Genomic DNA, 18,676 nt, shown 5'->3' on the forward strand with positions numbered 1-18,676 from the left:
TCCCTTCCCTTCCCTTCCCTTCCCTTCCCTTCCCTTCCCTTCCCTTCCCTACCCTTCGTTCTCTTCTTTGTTCTCTTCACTGTTGCCTTCCTTTTGGATGGCAAAACCAAATGGATGATCAGTCAGTGGGATTAAAACTGGCAAAACATGGTAAAACATTTTTCTTAGCTGAACAAAGAAACTATTCAGATAAGGAACTTCAGAGCACTGTACTCTCAGCAAAGGTTTGTGCTTTTAAGGACGCACACTTTCCTTCTCTATGCTGATCTTCTTTTAGTGACTCCAGCAAGTAATGAGGGACATGAAGAAGACAGAGGCCAGATCTCCTGAGACATCCATAGTGACAAGATGAAAGGCAACAGAGAGAAGTTATGACAAAGGAAAGCTTTGTTTTTTGAGTAAATGACTTCTCACTGTGAAGCCAGTCAGAGAACTGGAAACCTCCCTTCTTGGAGATATTTGGAAACTAGCTGCTCACAGCCTAAATTGACCTTGCTCTGAGCAGAGTGCTGGATCAGGTCACTTCCAGAGGTTTATGATGATTGTATAAATAAACATTATGAGCAATTTAAATTCTTAATTGGAATTTACTGGTTCTTTGGGCCGTTATATGAAACTTGCAGAAGTCTGAGTAAATAGGAGTAAGTAAAATACTACAGGGTAACACTTGCATGCCAGAGCTGAATGGTTGCTCCTGAACTCAATGCACCTTAAAAATAGCTTTCATTTCTTCCACTGAGACAAGGTTACCTGTCAGACCACACCAGTACAAACATAAGACCAAGGAGATTGTTTCCTCCAGAAAGTATTCCTATTGCTAACAAATATTTGTTCAGCATTTGTACATCTAATCTTTGCACTGTGCTGTAAATGTCTGAGATCATGCTGTTCAGCAGACCATGACGTAGATGAGTCTCCTCATCCCATGTAATTTCTCCCTATCAGGTATGACAGGTAAGTAGGTGGGAACAGAACATCTATTTAGTCTAATGACCTCTAATTTGGCAGTATTCCACACTGTGATCAAGAATGCAAAGAAATGACTAAAATACATCTTTTTTTCCCTCACTGAAGAAAAAAGAATTTCTATTCACAATCAATAAACTCTGTTGGTTTTGGTTTTTTTTTTTCCTGATTTTGTTTTCAAGCTCCTAGGAGGGAAATGTGACAGCAAGCTGACCTGCAGCATAAGGAATATGGAAGATTTTCCTCTGTAACCAGGCATATGGCTAATTTGCTACTACCAGGAATTGTGCTTGTTTCTTTTCCCTTACTCCCTGTGATCTTATCCCCTGAGGTCTATAGTTCACCACTTCTGAGAAACAGCAGTCTAAGGAATGGCCCTGCAAAGCTTGTTTCAGACTCAGGCTGTAACAAATCCTCAGTGAATTAAGCTATTTCCAGTTGATGTATGTTCTGCTTCATTAAAAATAAAAATAATAATAAACAACAGCCTCGCCGCCTGTTATTTCAGTAAGATTATATTTGATAGCACTAAATAAATTTTAAATGAAGATGCTTATACAGCTCTTGGATATGTTAAGGCTTGGGAGAAACTCATAAATTTGTAGTTACTTGTCCTCAGGCAGGAAATCAAGATGCTTTGTCTCAAACTCCCTCGAAGGTCTGAAGCAGTGGCTTCAGCATCGGATTTTTGAGTACCTCACATGCTCACAAAAAGTTTCTTGCAAAAGCATTTATGTTATCCAGGACTGAGCACTGGCTGTCTAATTCAAACATGGCATGGTCTTATTTTCAGAAGGAGAACTCATTAATCTGTAGATCTTGCCACATGTGTAGACAATAAAACATGATTGACATTTGTTTTGTCCACAAGATTTTGGGATGATCCACACGGTGTGTCCCCCAAACACTACTTTCTCCTTGGCGTGGGTACAAGAAAACAGTGATTAGTTGTACTGAGTCTTTGGGAACAGTTTTAATTATAACCATGTGAAAGATATCCAGTGCAGACTGTTTGATTTAAAATAAACATTGGTTTGCCAAAATGGATATTATTCTAAACAATGTGTCAAGCATGGAAAATCTCCACCTTCTATCAGTTTCACGCTTCTGAAATTCTTCAACTAGCCTGCCTGATATTTTCCAGCAGAAAAATTCCAGTTTTGACAAGATTTTTTTGTTATTATTACAGAATGCTTACAGTTATAAAATTTGAAATGCTTTTAAACTTTGGATACTAAAAAAAAACACTGAAAAGCAAAACCTATTGTGGGTACAGGCTGAACAAATTTCAGAGTATGCAGGTGAGGCGGGTGGTATAATAAATTTGAATTAAAATGCCTAAGAAAGAAGGAAAATACAGAAATCTGAATGCTTGAAGTAAGATGAAAGTCTTTTTCCCAAAGGACTCTGTTCTTAAACTCTTAATAAAATATATTGGAGTTGGGGAAACACACTGTAGGGGCCAATCTTGCATTTTATTGTAACTCCAAAGACATGGAAAATATCCCTAGTAGAGAAACTGCATCTCTTCCTTTATAAATCTAAGCTTGGCCATCTGATTGCCACACAGCATTAGGAAACATATTCTAATGATACCCCACCTAGGACCTAAGCTAGCAAAATGGACAACTTATATGCTCTTGAATCTGAAAGGCTAGAGAAGAACTGATTCTCTTTGTTGTTACGATTTTTGAGGTGACTGTAAGAGATATTTCTCTTTGTCCTTCTTTCCTTTTCTACTCTGACTCTTTATACTATATGCTTTTGAGCAGAAGATTGTCTCTTATTGCCATCATCTATAATGAGTCTCTCATCTCTGTAGATCTCCAAACTATATCAGCAGTATTCCATCATTGTGCTATTTACTAGTGGCAAAAATAGAGTATTCCATTAGCTGGATTTCACCTTTGAGCACAACATCTTGTGCTAACTTCCAAGTTTTTCTTGTTAATAAGTTGCCTTGTTATTTTTGTTTTTCTACCCTATTCAAGGTCTTCACCTTCACCTTGATCCTCCAAGATCACTGCTTTTAAATTTTCTGTGACTGAGTATAGCTAGGCTTGTGAACATATTTCATCTCTAAATAAGTGATACTAGCCACTCACACCCCTATCAATGTTTATATTCTTTGTAGAAGTGATAGTAATAGTTCCTCATTCTCTGAAAGTACAACACACATCTCTAATGACAGCAGAGGATAAACCTAGAAAATAAATCATATTTATGCAAGTTCTTGTTTAAATATTTAAAAATATTATAAGGACAACAGCAACAACAGCAGAGTTTTTATCTATGAAATAAACTTTAGCACAGGAAAAGCATCCTGCCAAAAAGGCTCTAAATTGGTTTCAGCATTTTCTATAACATGTTTGGAACATGATAATTTCTCAGTAAATGAAGACATTAAAAACAGATGGCCCAGAACTTATCAGGTCCTTGAAGGGCCTGAAATTAACTCCCTTACCCATTCATGTCATATGTTCACATTTTACCTTTCCAGGAAGAAGTACAATGATCACTGCACTGGAGCTATTGGGATGGGATTTATCTTAAAAGCTAAAGAATTCTGGTTCAGGTTCATCACCTTGGTGTTACTTTCTAGTCAACGGAGAGATACTCGCCTCACAGCTTATTAAAAGAGAAATTGATATTCTCTATAGTAAGTTAGAGAACTGCAATGGAAAGAGGTCATTTGTCTGCTTTGTTTAACAGCTAGTGTGAGCTCATTGGTACCACTCTCCTATTTTATAGACATTAATGTAGAGGATAAATTGCTCATGAGTGATAAAAATGGCACTCAGTTTCTAGACCTGTTCCCACAGTATATAAGATGCATGTAAGGAAGGAACTGATTCCTGGGATGTGACCACTAACCAGAAAGCAACACCCTACTTTGTGGATCACCCTGCCTGGTCCAACATGTCTTGGGCTCTTTCTCTTCCAAAAGATGTAACCTTGGCAAAAAGAATGGAGGATAGCTCTTCATGTTGAACTAATGGGGCTCCAGACTGAGCTCACCATCCAGAAGTTCTGCTTACTGCTTCAGAGATGTTTCTTTTCTGAGAGAGTGAACCTCTCTTCATGCATGAGTCCACCCTCACCTTAGGGTGAGTTTTGTTGCAAGGCTGAGCTGACACTGGAAGCTGGTACAATTTCATTAACACAGCAATGGTATTGGGAAAGCAGAGGGTTGTAATGTACAGAATTCAAGAGATTTGAAGTATGGAAGTTTGGGGCTCTCCAGATTTAAGTGGCAGCAGAGAGGGGATTGTTTCAGTTGTCATTTGGATAGAGGCTTCTTGCTTCCTACATCTATGGTGACCCTGCACATAGCAGGGAGGTTGAACCTAGATGATCAGTGTGGTCCTTTTCAACACAGGCCGTTCTCTGACTCTATGACTCTATGATCTATGCCCTGTGTCATGATCACCCTAAAGACACAGAAGAAACTGGAGATCAGAAATTCATTTCACCTGTACCTGCTAGAATATTCTTCCATCATGCATTTTCTGGATTAAATCTTCACAAGTATTTGGCATAAAAAATGCAGTTTAGGTAACATCCAATTTGTTTCTATGCAATTGCAGTGAAAGTCTCATGAAAACAGAAAAAAAAAGGCCAATTTTCCTGAACAGATTTCTGACTCATTAATAAGTAACAACATCCTATTACTCACCCACTGTGTAGAATGGATAAAGAGGTTAGAGGAATAAAAAGAACATACAGTTAGATGGGGCCCACCACAGACTTTTTCTCAGCACACAACTGTTGCTAAAAAATAAACAGTACACAGTTATTCAGAGGACAAAAAGATGCATGTTTATGTAAAAAATGAGAGTTTATAAAGTGTACAAACAGTCTCTATAGCTTAAAATCATTTTATTTTTTTTTTTTCACAGAGTAACATAACTTCACACCTACTTCTAGGACTTACTGTTGCCTGCAGTGGATTCTGCATCAGGAAAATGAATGCTTAAAGATTCTCATAAATCTGCAAACTTATTCTATTGCCATTCTCAGAGTCCTTGCCATTTAACAGCAGTCTGTTCCTTGGTTTTCAAGAGAATGGTTTGTGGGAATGATTCCACGTGAGAGTTACTCTACTGCTGCTAAACTAGTTACCTAGTTCAAATGATCTGTAGTAGGAGACTAGGTACAAGTCCATAGCTGCAGGGAAGACTTACTCCTCCTGTTAAGGCTGAGCAATTGATAATTAGAATTTACTACTTTTGATTTGACAAAGCAAGCTTTAAATAGCAAAAGCCTTCCCAATGTAAATCTCTCACTTGTTCTAGTCTGTTTTCCAGACCAGTACAAGGATTGCATGAACAAATTTCACCTACTCCCTTCATTTGCATCCCATGCATTCCTTGCTTTGTACTTTCCAACTATGTAAATGTCATTGCACATCACTGAGGAAGGAGTCTGCAAGGCAGGCGTTGAACAGGCAATTGTTACTGCAGATTATTTCAAGACTACTGAGTAATTATGGAGTAATTTCAGTCGATCCAAACAAAATACATAGAGGTTTAGGATTTTGTAGTACAAGCAGGAATAACATGAGAATGACTGATAGAGGAAACAGGAAAATTCTTATCACTGGGAGAAAAGGAAAAGTTATTACGTGAAATGGTCCAAATTCATTCTTCTTCTCGAAGCTGTCAGCAATCTTCATGAATATCTACAGTGGAGCAAGGTCTAATTTTGTTCCAAGCATGTGCATGTTGGCCAGGCTCTCGCATGTTTGCTGTGCTTCATTACCTACATGCCAGTACATGTGAAGTCATAGCAATTTCAGCTTTTCACCTTCCCCCACTGAGTCTTCTCTTTAAGACATCAATGTAAACTTCCATAACTGCAAGAACAGTAGTAGTAGTTGCAGGCAGAAGTTGGTGAAACTGTTGTGAGTCATTTAGACTTTACCACTCTCTTCTTTAATCCAAAAATTCGGTCAGATGGTCAATGAAGTATTGAAAAGTATTCTACTGAAAAATATTCTTTTCATCTTTACTGCATTCATCAGGGAAAATAAACAACTCTGAAACCAGAATAATGAAATATTTGTTCAAACCAGAGTCATACTCCCTCCTCAATGTAAAACGGTCTTTTCATTTTGGAATTTAATGTGTTTTTGTAAAATCACAAAAGACTTGCAAAAATGAAGTATTTTGTTTTCAGTTTAAACCAAATATTTTATCCAGGAGCATATGTAAGTTTCCAGTTAGTTAGAAGATGGGAATACATTTTTTCTTTTTCTAAATGGACTGGAAAATGTTACTTAATCACACTGCTTTAGTTCAGGCACACAAACAGATCAATTACATCTGAGCAATCTGCAGGCTTCAGGGACAGGTAGGTCTTCTGAGAGATCTGAAAGAAACTAATGCTGGTATGTGGCTGCAGATCCCTATGGAAGACACCTGTGTACTGTGAATTGTGAAACTGTACAGAACTGTATTCAGAGTATCTTAGGAAGTTACCAACTCCATACCTAAACTGCAGCAGAGTCAGTGCAGTAAAAGCACTGAATTCAATTCAGTCCAAAGTCCCAAAGACCTTAACTCCAATGCACCTTTGTCAGCAGTTTTAAAACTAATCTCTAGATTTTCAGCTATCAACTGATACAGGGAGCAGTAAGCTTTGGTTACCATTCCCATGTCACAAATGGATGGGCAAAGAGGGCAGAGATGTGTTGAACAGCTGTAGATGCTTGTGAATGTTCATAACCGTGCTTTGAAGCCACTCAAAGGATGTAGGAGTGGAGCATGGAAGAGTTTTAATTCAAATCCAGAGTGGGAGAGGCAACATTTCATTATGACTTGAGCAGTGCTTCCAGACTTCTGTGGACACTTACAATGCTGGGAAATGCTTAGGAACTTGGGAAACTCACCCATACACCCAAGTGAATACATAGAGTTGATTTTGGGTTGCCAAAGTATAGAGAAGGAATACTTCACATAGTTATAGATCTGAGTGCAGCACTTCCATGTGGCTGAGGGACCTCCCTGATTAATACATTTATTTATACTCTGTGGAGTACAGATGTGTACAAATCTTAGTGGCAGACTTCATATTCTCCTACATAAAGGACCTACTCTTTACTCTGTCTTCCTCCTTTTTCTTTGTATATAGACATCTGGACCCTTTGTAAAACGTCCCATTCTGTCCCAGAATAACTGATTGTTTTCTATATTTAAACAATCCTGTCCCAGATCTCCACTGGCTACGACAGGGCTTCAGGCCTCTCCATGATCTATCTTTGACCTGAAACCACCTCAAAGTGCTTCTGAAGTGACCTTCAATCTCATCTTCCATTCTTCAAAATGGAAACAAATGCATTGTTTTCAGTATATTGGCAGTTTCAGTGATAACAGTGAGGTTTCTTTTATGATAGATCATTAAATCTGCTATATGCACCGAGATTTATTGCAATGCCACGCAGATTTTGAATTACTTTCAATAATGTAGCAATTGTTCTCACTTATCTCTTTTGTTTGTATCAATCACACATTACCTTGTTTGGATTAGCAACAGCTTCAGGCAAAAAATTTCCTGAATATGTTTTGAGCTAGGATTGGGAATTGAAGTGCTACTTCCTTTCTTATCTCCACGCACAAGACTGAAAGCAGCACTTAAATGCTATGTAATGTAAAGCCAAAGACTTTTTAAGAAGTCACACACTGATTTAAGTGAATTTCATTTACAGTAGCTCTGAAATTATACAGGCTTGAACAAAGGGAGCAGTTAGCCATAGGAGCTGAAAACTCACTCTTTGATTTTTTAGTTGTTTAAATGCCATTCCTCCTTACAGAGAAACAGGACAAGACGAGCATTCTGAAAGGAAAAGGATAAAGAAAGGTATTACAAATGGATCATTTGGTCTCACCAACATGACACACACATCTGATGACAAATGCTGGGTGTCTACCTTTGCAAGTAGAAGATTCTGAGTGCTAAAGCCATTTTTACAGAAGAGAAGACATACAGCAGGAACAAACGAATAAGACTGAAAAAAACAAGTAAGTAAGTAAGAGTACCTGACGGCTATCAGAACAAAATCCCAGGGAATGAGCTGCATTTACCACCCTGTGTTGTTTATAAAAGCAAGATAAGGAACACTCCTAGAAGTAATGATTTAATCAAACATAAAGTAGACTTTAATCAGGCAAGTATTGCTGCCTCATTTCAGTGGCTGGAAAGCAGGTCTACCTGAGAGGTAATGCCTTTAAAGGCAGTGCAGCTCCTGCTCCTGCCTGGAGGGTTGGAGTCCTTCAAGCTACTGAGGAACCCAACATGCATTTGTCTGCATTCAGGGATGTGCTGAAAGGTGTTTATCAACCTGCATATTTTTTTATCACCTCTACAGGAATAGCATGGGGGCATTTTAAAGAGTTTCACCACTGCATTGGTACATTTAGAGCCAGATGCCCATTCTTAGGTTTTCTTGGGATGTGCTGTGGTTATTACTAATAAATCCCAGAGAAACACTAATGTTGAACAATCATTACAGCTGGGATTGAGCATGAGTATTCAAGGCTTGCTCTCCTTGCATAATACTCAATTTTCTGAGAAAATAAATGTTGTGGTCAGCCTCATTCTGCAGCAGCACCTCTTGCCTATAGCTGGGCACAAATGAGAACGCACTATGGTGGGATTAGAAGGGGCTGGGCTGCATGGGAAGGATGCTAAATCCTGCAGGCCACAACTGAGAAACTAGCTCAGAAAATACTGATTTTACCTTCTTTTGAATTCAAGTTGTTCACGGAACGTTTGGATTTTGTGTTGAGGGATATGGTTTAGTGAGAACTATTGGTGATAGGTAGATGGTTGGACTGGATGATTTGTAGGTCTTTTCCAACCCTCATGTTTCTGTGATTCTGTGAAATAAAAATAAAGTTTCTGACATTAAAGCTTCATGAATCATGAAGCTTGATGAACATGGAGTAGGTCTCCTTTGCACAGATGGAGCAAAGGAGACGTGGTGCAATGTCTCTGCAGCTCTCCTATCACATGTTCTGACCAAACTTCTCCTTTCCTTACTGGTTACCACCACTAAGCATGGAGTTCCAAGCAGAAAAGGATGGGCCAAAAGCCCACCTTGTGTAGGGATGCAGTGAAAATTAGGTTGGAGGAATTTAGGCTGCAGGCTGCAGTGAAATGCAATAATTACTTCACCTGTAACCTGCAAATCCTTACAGAAATTCTGGGACTGCTGCTCCTGGAGTGGCTTTGGCACGTAGTGAGTTCATTTTTGTGCACAGAACACTTTTTCTTTAGGTGTGTGCTCTGAGATGACAAGGAACGTGTGGCTACAGAGCACCTACAAGCAGCCTTTTACAGCCCTGAATTATGATGTAGATTGCTCTGTAAATATCCCACTGTGAAAACAGAGTGATTGTGAACAGCATGAATACGCCAATATCGCTTAGTTTGGTAAAACTGGAATCGGTTTCCTTTGGAACAAAGGGAATGTGTCACCAAGATTCTTCCTGAGCCAGAATTTCCAGCTTTCAGCATCTACCTCCTTTTGTAGTCAAGTCTCCAAAAGGACACCATGTACATGACTTGGGGTTGTTTTGTGTGCTCTACAAAAGCTGCCAAAGGAAAGGAAGTTTACTTCGCACAGGCTTACATGAGACTGGCAAGTGAAGGAAATATGGATGCAACAGAAAGTAAAATAAAGTTTTTACTGGATCCTAGAATCTCAATCAGGAGCAAAATGTAGAAAAGTTAGGAACAGGAATAACTACAAATAGAAAGTTACAATGGAATTTTTTCTTCATATTTATTTGGAGGAGGGAGTGCTTTAAACTAAAAGAGAGGAGATCTGATCCAGTGCCTGATCTAGTGGCTAGCAACTCTGCCCACTGCAGGAGATTTGATCTAGATGATATTAAGATCCCTTTCAACCTGGGCCTTGATATGATTCTGTGATTTTTTTAGTTATCTACCTTCGCATATTGATTCTTTTAAGCAATAAACGGAGTGAAATATAACTTTATAGGAAGGTCAGTCTAATGGAAGGTTTCTAATAGCCTTCTGTGGGATTTCAAAGAAGTCTGGAAAGGTTACACAGCCCCAATCAATGACTTATTTTCAGTCTTCTGTTCATTTAAATCTCTTCAGTTTTTGAAAAGATTCTGCCCCCTTCTAGTAGTTCAATAACATGAAATTGTACTATATTTAAACAAAACTAAGAGGGTGGTCTGATAATATTTCACCCTTATTGTGAGTAAAAAAAGAATGAAAATTTGGTTAAGAGTCTCCATTTGCCAAAGAGAAGGAACATTATATTTGTTGTCACAGCTCATGGATGCAACCATCCCCAGTGTTGAACATTACATGGAGTAAACCATCACTGTTCCGTCTGATTTCAGCTGTTTCATACACTCTATAGAAAGTGGGTCATTAGTTGTTTAAGAGGTAAAAAATGACCAGTATACACACAAAGCATTTTATCTTCCAGGCAGATGAATAAGAACTTGAAGCTGAAAAATTTTAACATCTCCTACATATCCCACTTGGTTTGGCTGGTTATCCTGAATAGCCCAGTGCATCTCAAGTGGCGTTGTTGTTGTCTAGACTCCACTGCATGTGTAGACTAATTCTACAATGGTTATCAATGCAAATTAAGAAAAATACAGCTCAGATGGATGTGCCTTAACTTGAATACTTCACTTTGCAAACCAAAGCTCAGCTTTGCTATATCCCCACAGGTCCAGCCTCCTGCATTCAGGGCTGATCTCTATAAATTCATGATGCTTTATCACGCAAGCAAGGAACCAGACTACCTACACACTGGTACACCCCAAAAAAGAAAAGCAGAATCTGGTGCAATCTCCACAGGAGTCAAACAGCACTTTCAGTCAGGTCAGAGGCTGCCTGTTGGTGCATTTGAGTGCATCATCCAATGTGTTCTACCCAAAAAGGCCTCTTTGGATTTGAATGGAAGTCAGCATAAGTGCATGCAGATATATATATATATATATATTCTGCTTTCTCAGCATCTTTTTAGATCATATTTCTGTCTTGCTTACACGGTCAGTGCACAGAGATGCTTCTTGTCCAACCTGCTCCCTTTCCTAATGTCTGAAGACATATTGAGGGCAGCAGTCAGAGCACATCCAGTGACTTAGAAAGGTGAGGATAGCAAATATCACCTTCTGAGATGCAACTGTCAGCCTGTTCCAGACAACTGCCAGCCTGACAGCCCCAAAAAAGGGATGCAGGCAGGGGTAAATGACACCTCTGAAGACTAAGGTGGACAAGATAATTTAGTGTCTGTATTTTGTGTCCAAGCTGCTGCTTGTTTAGATGAGTAAAACAGCGAACAGTTAAGGGAATCCGTTTCCACATTACTACTTGGAGACAAATTATTTTTGTCACTGTAAAAAAATGGTTTTATTGTTCTGCTTTCTTTGAGCTATCTCCCAGTTATTTCACGGGGGTATTTGGAAGATCCACTGTTTGGTTCTGTGTAGTCCTCAACTGCAGTTCATCATCACTTCTCTCCAGGGAAATATTGGCCCTTTGTTTCTGAAGCACCTTAGGAACCTTGCTAAATAGGTTTCAAAATTCTAAGTAAGTTAGGAATTCCCCTTCTAAGTCATTACAAAACAGATTACCCACTGAATCATTCTGATTTCATCTGAGAGTGTGTTGAAAAACACATCTTATTGGTATTTACTATGACCTCTGTAGCTCAAACAAAAAGCACTGGAAAATATATGAGCAACAAATGAAGTAGATTTAGGATTATTTCAACTACGATATTATTGCAGTCACACAGTCACAGTATTTATTGCTGTTTTCATTTGAAACATGCTGTACACATTAAGGAAAGTCTTAACTTTTATCTCTGTATGCCCTAAAAATAACTGGAATCATAATATGGAACAGCAAAGAAAAAAAGTTTCCTTTTCAGGGAAACTTGATCATCGTTAGAAATAAGAATTGTTTGCTGTATCAGTGATATTCCTCTCCTTCCCTTTGCTGTCACTGTCAAATATAATGTGAAGAACCCAGTGGGAGACTGAAATATGATTTCCTTAGCGTGTATGGAACTCCATGCATTTATATTGTTTGGGTTGCTTCTAGTCCAAGTTTTCTGTCATTTCCAGAGCTCAGAACAGCTTCTTCCATTCATCATTCTCTTAATTTAAGTAACAGTCAGATAGCATGATGGATTGGAATGGAGTATCAAATCAAAATCTAATCAAAACCTTACACTATTAGAATCATCTTAAAGCACTGTTTAGCCAAACTGAATTAAATGTGTCCATTACAAATTTTTGAGGTGGTGCCCAGCGACAGAACAAGGGGCAATGGGCACAAAGTGCAACATGGGAAGTTCCATCTGAACATGAGAAAGTACTGAGTGGGTGACAGAGCACTGGAACAAGTTGCCCAGTTTCCTTCACTGGAGATATTTAAGACCCATCTGTACGCCGACTCGTGTGAGCTGCTGTAGAGATCTCCTTTAGCAGGGGGTTGGGCTTAATGACCTCTAGAAGTCCCTTCCAATCCTTACAATTCTGTGATTCTCTGATTCTGTGGAAATAACTGTTGGGGTTGGCATGGGATAGAATAAGCCACCTGATTTCTCATACACATTGCCTTTGCTTCACTGGATCATCACTTAGTACATATCAATCAAGATAAATGAATCGGAACATTTAGGTCTGCAGTGCTCACAAGACAGATGACTTCTGGAACAAGAAGTGTTTCGACTTTCAGCAATAGGAATCAATTATCTGTAAAGCAAATAGTGAGTCCAGACTAATGTAATTTTTGGCTTATATATTCATCAATTTTTAGTTATCCAGTCACAGCAGTGGGAGTTTTTAATCCACTCCCTCATCAACCAGAATGGCACACAGTGTTCACCAGTGAATGTGATGCCACAGTTTCAGAGAGATTCAATGTTCTCCACCAGGAAGTTGTGTTTCCCATAGACTTTCAGTCACGAGAAGGGAAAATAATCAGTTTTTTAATCTGGAAAGTAGCACTAATTTGTAGAGCCTAATGAGCTAGCCTTGAACCTGCTGACTATTTTGCTAACAAGTACTTCATTTGAAAGTGAGTCAGTGTGCATGGAGTGATGGACTTTACTCACAAGGTCATGCATAACACATGGGAAAATACATTTTTAATCAGTAAACCTCATGTTCCAACAACTAAGCAATCCTCTGTTCACTCTGTGTGCCAATAATATCTAATACTGTCATGGATATCTGGGAAACCCTGATTAGCTTCAATCCTCAGGCAGATCTGACAAACAGCTGGGGGATTTTCAAAGTGAATAACTGCAACCCACTGACTTTTTGAATGGCTTGATTGCCTCTGAATTGCTGTCAGAACACTAACCCCAATGATAACGTGATTATATATTTCAGATACTAGAGATCTGTGTCTGTGTTGGGATTCTGGTATGGTAATCCTTCATCAGGTTTATCTTTCCTAACTTCTTCTACTGGCAGACAGATGTGAATGTGTAGCAGGTGAGAAAAATCTATGAGCTTTTCTGATTTCTACCCTCCTCAGGACTTATTCCTTATTTTTAACATAACTACATGATTTAAAACAAACAACAACAAAACAAAATTAAAAAAAAACAACCTTAATGGGTTGTTTTGGGTCAACACAGTCTTTCAAATCTCATGTCTTTTCTCATTGGAGACAGACATAAACGAAAAACTCTGGGAACTATGGAAGAATCAGCATCCCACATTGACTTCTACCTGCCCTTTGAACTGAATATCATTTAATTGCCCCATTTCACGTAACTATTTCCTGTGGTGCAGAAAACATGAAGCTCCTGGTTGACACTGGAATAGTTGCAAGCATCTTTGCTGAACACAGATGCAGTGAGTGATAGAGGCCTTGAAAAAAGCAGTAACAAATGAATAACGAACAGGACAGTCACAGGCAAGCATCCAAAACATTTATTTGCACGCTGAACTTACATTTGTTTAGCAGGAATGTAGATATGTCTCACCAAAGTGTCACACTGTCTAATGCCCATTGGGCTTGAGTTCAGCAACATGATGGATAGTTCAATTTACTGAGTAAGCAAAGAGTTCTCCTTGAATGTTAGACACTAATCTTCTGATTGGACTCATTTGCCAGGGAGAATTGCCCTCTGAAGTTTACCAACTATTGATAAGGGTGTAAGAGATCGATGCGTGTGTTATTAGCAAAGTACTGATTCAACTGCTCCCCAGCTACTGCTGCAGAAAAAGTATAAAGCCATTTTCTACATTAAAAAAAAATAATAATAATTAAATATCATCACTACATTGAGGCAATTTAGCAATATTTTTTAAAAATTACAAAATTACCAAAATTACAAGCCATTGATGTGCATGTAGAGTTGCACATTCAAACCCCATTCTTTCTTTGAATGTTTTAAAACCGAAGATTAAAGTTTTGAAATTCTGGAAGAAAGGAATGGCTTGAAAGACCAGCACCTAAGGGCCTTAGAGAAGATAACAGATTGAACCCAGAAAAATTATTCCACCTATTTTTACCTCTACGAGAAAAATTCTCAGTGATCTTGTCCAAGTTGTTTGCTTTCCCTCTTCTTCATCCTTTCTTTTTTTTACATTGACAACAAAAAGTATATATCCTTCTTTGCATCAGCTATTTGAGTCTTTGGTGGTGCAACCCCTTCGGAGCACTCTGCAATCTCAGAGTAAGCCCAATTTGAACTTTTGCCTTTATACAAGAGCACTGAGTTGGGACAACCCAGCACTTCCTGTTCCATGCTAGGAACTGCTGCTCCTTGCATTGTGGTCTGACCTGAGAGGTACCAGCATGACAAAAAGGGGGAAAACTGGAAGTGTATGGTTGGAAGAAATTACCAGGATTACCTCACCTGGACTGTGGCTGAAAAGTTTTCTGACTGAAGTAAATTAACTTGTCATCCTATAAATAATTGTTCTAAGGGATGAGCTTCTTGAGCGGTGGGTTGTTGTCCTTGATCTCCACCTGGGCTGGGATGCCTCTCAGGTTAGACTTCTTGAGATTCAACTCAAAGAGATATTGACAAGAGCCCTCTTTCAGACAGGTTCCAGTTGTCTACTGAGAGCAGATGAAAAGGAAGAATGAGTCCCGAAAAGTGCAATTAAGTTTAGAAACTTCCTCCCAGTACCCTGTAGTAACTCTCATGGGAACCTTGCCATTCTTGAATCTTTAACTAAGTGGCTGCATTTGACCGTAACAAATTTGACTGAATAGTTGTGTTAAATCAGCTGATGATTAAGTGCTGGTTAGTGCTGCTAGGAGTCACATAACCTAATCTTGTGATTTATTGTAAAAATATGAATAAATCCTAATTTGCCACTAAATAAGGGTTGGATAATAAAATCTATCTGCAATCACACAATCCTATGTACAAGATCAAGAGGAATACAATTAATGTTTCACCTGTGGTTTCCCAGTGTTATTGCAGTATAAAGTACTGCAAGTAGGCCAAAAATGCTGTAATTTTTTTCTTATATTGGAGCTCACATGTATCATGACCCTTCCTTACCAAGTTCCTTCAACGAGAGTAAGCTGGGAAATCCTCAAGGTGCTTTCCTTGGCACAGTAGGAATTCAGACAAGCATTACTACTTGGATGTTTGCAGAGATATCATTCTCAGCAGTCTCTGAAGACTGTCTGCAGGGAGCTAGAGTATTTTCTTTACACCTCTTCTTCCCTTATTTGCAAACACAATGTCCCTGTTTCCCAAATATTTAACTATTTTGAGATTTCTCTGTGTGCTCAACTGAATCTGGATTTGTTAGAAACTGGTTTGTGGAAAGCCAATATTCCCTTTGCTTGATCATTCATTAAAAAAACATGTTGTGATTAAATGTTTTTGAAATAGAAAACTTTAATAAATAAGAAAAGCTCCTTTTAATCCTAACATCAAAAAATCAGTATAAACCAATGGAAATATGGTGGGTTTTTTTGTTTGGTCTTTTGTGTTTGGAGTGATTTGTTTTCTGTTGTGTTTTTCTTTTTTTTTTTTGGTTGTTGGTCTCCTTTGTTCTTCAAACGATTATTCACGTGCTACCAACTCATCCTGGGACCAAATCAAGCATGCTTTAATAATAACTACTATTTTAATCAGACGATTTAATCACTCACTATTTTGGACAATGGCAAACACCACTTAAGTACAGCTTAAGATGGTATATTCAGTCCCCTAATTTTGCTAAGTAAAAACATCTCACACAGGCAGTCAACTAGCAAGGTCCAGCTAGAAGCTGGCACGTGTTATTGAAGAAATAAATTTTAAGGATCAGAGTTGTTTGCTTGTTTGTTTCTTTAATTGTTAAATTGTTTGTTAAATTGTTTTCCTACAAAGGTTTTAAGCAGATATTAACTGACTTGCTTAGAACCTCTCATTTTCATAAGCTTTGCCTTTCTGAAGTGTACACTGAAGTGTTGAAGGTGCCACAAGACAGAAATGGTCCTTTTAAGATAACAACACACAAGATTTTTTATGATTGTTGGACTATTGGTTGTCAACCAGGAGCATCCTGCTTCTTTCTGAATCTGACAGACATCTATTTTTGCTCTTTCTCAAAATAATTCTGGCTCTTAGCACTACTCAGTACGAACAGGAGCTGAAAGAGGAGATTTTAGGGAAGCAATGAGAACAATGGAAAGAGATTACAGAAAGTGATGGTGTTTCTTATAATCCTTATCAAAATTTACAAATAAGGTCTGAACAAGAATCACAAGAATGCTGAAGGCTGAGATTCCTTCAATTTCTTCATCTCAGTCCCTCCTGAGCCCCAAAACTCAACTATTCCCTTTGAAGGGAGATTTTTGATAGCTTTATGTGTTGTATTATGCTCAGTGCCATGGATATGAGCTATTATTTTACACATTACTACCAAGAAATTATCATAAAATAATTGGCTATGGGCATGCTCTTCCCTTTCTGCCAAATGTTACATACAACTCGACAGAAGATGAGAGTTGGACAGACATGGCCACTAATGCTTAGGGAGATGAGATCCTCTTTGTGTTCATGATTCAGCCTGCAGATTAAGACTCTGCAGTTTTGGTGTGGGCGTGTGAGACAGATGTCTAAGTCCCTATCATACTCAATCTAGCCAATAGACGTTTCTGCATGGGCAGATGTGTTATCTCCCATTACAGCCTACTTAAAAATAGTCAGTGCAGTTAGTGGAGCCCAGGGCGCTAGTTAGCTCATCCTGAGTAGGTGCCTGGGGCTTAATTAAGTTGCTTGATGATAAACAGTTGGTAACATTTGGATATCTTGGGGTTATTTCACTTGATCTCCATATGTTCCAGAAGAGGGGAGCTCTTGTAAGTCCTGAGTAATGTCTGCCAGGCTTGTGCCATATTGGGTGCCCTAGAGAATTCAGATGCTGCTATATATTTATGTTTAGGTAATCAAATCCCATTCCCACATTTTTATTTCAGCAAGATAGGTCTCTACACTGCCTAGATGTTTACTGAATGTAACAAAACTTCAAACATCCATCCCACATGAAAATATCTCTATTAAACATATTTTCACCTCAAAATGAATTACTGAAACTAAGGAGGACTCAGTAGCATTTCTATTTCACATTTCCTTATTATACTGAAAAAACTGGGAGAGGGACTTAAGAAGAGACAGAGGAAAAAAACAAAGCATCTGCCTCTTATTGAAAACTGAGAAATTGAGACAATTCAAGTGTCAGGCTAGTGTTTTTAAATTTTGAGATCTTCCTTAATGACTCTTATGTTAGAAGACACATAAATTGAATCTGACATTCATCCAGCAGTTCTGGTCCCAAGCCAAGACAAAGCTGGTCTGAGCACTCAAATGTTCTCAAGGCAGTGAGTACCTCTGTAACAGGCTTACTTTCTTCTGCCATTGGAGCAATTCAGTCTACAGAGCACTTACCTTCATCGTGGACTCACTGTCATTTTCACAGTAAAGCCAACTCATCTAAAGTTCTCAGCCTTTATGCTTACTTATTATTCTGACACATGTGGTGCCAACACCTCCTGTCAGAAAAACAGATCTGTTTTGGACTAAGAAAGGGTGACGAGATGAATGCTATAAAGACTAAGGAACTTAAAAGCAAAAGACGAACACAGTGTGGAGTGACTGAACAAGCTCCCAAAATTTATTTTTGTTGAGAGAATCAAAGTGACTTTAGAAGTTATTGTTTAAAAAATACCAACGTGTAACCAATGTGTTTGTTGTGTGACTCACTAGCCATTCCAAGCATGATGAATTTTGGCTTTATCTTTTCTTCAAGGGGCCTATAAAGGTCAGTTTTCTGAAGAGTGACAGCAAACTTAGAATTTATTTTAGGCAAATATTGAATTGGATACAGCAAAAGAAAAATTAAAAATTAAGCCTAAAAAAATTCATGTGAGTCAATGCAATACAATGAAAAAAGAGCAGAGGTACGAATCTCATCATCTAGATTTATGGATATAGTGATGGATTTTCCTTTCAAATTCAAATTATGACATGAACTTGTGTATCAGAATATGCAGAATAATACCAAGATATATTAGATGAATAAATTTCAAATCATTTAGTTTTGGGTTTTTTGTTGTTGTTGTTGTTTTGTTTTTGGGTTTTTTTTGCTATAGTGCTTTCCCTTCCCTTCCCTTCCCTTCCCTTCCCTTCCCTTCCCTTCCCTTCCCTTCCCTTCCCTTCCCTTCCCTTCCCTTCCCTTCCCCA

This window comes from Lagopus leucura, unplaced genomic scaffold (genome assembly GCF_019238085.1).
Source record: "Lagopus leucura isolate 7727_CA_CO unplaced genomic scaffold, USGS_WTPT01 Super-Scaffold_100157, whole genome shotgun sequence".
Classification (NCBI taxonomy): domain Eukaryota; kingdom Metazoa; phylum Chordata; class Aves; order Galliformes; family Phasianidae; genus Lagopus; species Lagopus leucura.